This window comes from Neoarius graeffei, chromosome 20, assembly GCF_027579695.1.
Source record: "Neoarius graeffei isolate fNeoGra1 chromosome 20, fNeoGra1.pri, whole genome shotgun sequence".
Classification (NCBI taxonomy): domain Eukaryota; kingdom Metazoa; phylum Chordata; class Actinopteri; order Siluriformes; family Ariidae; genus Neoarius; species Neoarius graeffei.
The window spans coordinates 46026929-46028541 of NC_083588.1; positions in this window are offsets into that span (position 1 = coordinate 46026929).

Below are 1613 nucleotides of genomic sequence, written 5' to 3' on the forward strand. Positions count from 1 at the left end.
TTAACCTAACCTGCATGTCTTTGGACTGTGAGGGAAACCGGAGCACCCGGAGGAAACCCACGCGGACAACATGCAAACTCCACACAGAAAGGGCCACGGGGCTCGAACCCGGACCTTCTTGCTGTGAGGCGACAGCGCTAATCACTACACCACCGTGCCACCTAGTCATTCATCAGCATGGGAAAGATAATAGAACACACAAAACAAATGAGGGAGAAGTGTGTTGACCTTCATAAGTCAGGGATTGGTATTTAAAAAAAAAAAAATAGCTACTTGCCTGAAAATGCCCTGTTCGACTGTCAAGGCAATAATAAAAAAGTGAACACCAACTAGAACTGTGACAAACTTGCCTGGAAGAGGACCCAAGTTTATTTTGAAATAATAATTATTTCTTGATGAGGGATTTGTTTTTCTCTGAATGAATTTATTTCAATTAAAGGTTGGATTTTTCACGTTTTCTCCAGTGTGAGATGAAGCTACTTCACCAAAAGGTGGATTTGTCCTAACCCTTTTCACTAATCTTTACAAGGAGTGCCAATAATTGTGGAGGGCACTGTATTTTCAGTACTCTGGTCAATATTGTTACTTGGATCACGAGAGGTCGATATCGGTACTGATACAATTAATTCATATCCAAATCATATTCAGAACCTAAAAGTGAAAATGATTGCTGCACTGTAATTTGTTTTTAAAGTTGTTTAAAGGTAACGCTGCCTTTCCGATTTTTCAAGTGTAGGTCGTAAAAAGAATTTTCCCTGACACCCACTGAAAAATAAAAAAAAACTTATTCTTGTTTAGTGGACTGAAAGCTACTGAATTCGAATCACAGACTTCCAATTTTATTATGTTTTTTTTTTAAATAGAACAATTAATGAATTTAGGGCTACATGGCCCTAAATTCTCCACTATTTGTTCCTGCTTCACCATGACCCAATACAAGATACTACATCATGCATCACGTGGTGGGTTTTCCCCGTTCATGCAAGGCATTGTGGGATACAAATTTGAAACAGGAGAGAAAAATGGAGGATGCAAATGAAACACGAAAGACCGACTGCAGTAACGGAAAGTGAGAAGAAAAGACGTTGTGAAGGAAAGAAAACGCAGGATCAAACTAATAAATATCAGCGGTCAGCGAGCACCTCGGTGTGATCAGCTGTTTATTTAGCGACAGAATGATGGAACTGTCAGTGCACGGTCAAAGGTAAACCTGTAGATGGCAGTAATGCAACACTGTGGATGCCAGCTGCCGTAAAACCCAAAAGAAGAAGAAAAAGAATACAAACCTGCGCATGCGCACACGGACTTCCTCTGTCTGCTTGACCGCGTGAAGCGAGTGGTTTCATGCACATTATTTGCTCGGGAATCCCCTCAAATTAAATAACTTCCCAGCCACAGAATGGCCTGTTTTTTTTTTTTTAGATATTACAGAAATAAATATTTCACAATGACCAAATTTCAGAGGGAACTAAATTTCACTGATTTTATGAAACCGAAAGGCCGTCTCGCTTTAAGCTAAGCTGATTATAAAACTACGAAAATGACCATGCTTGAATCTTGACCCATGATATGTGGATTTAAGCTTTGTGTGTTTTGTTTTGGATTTTTTTTTA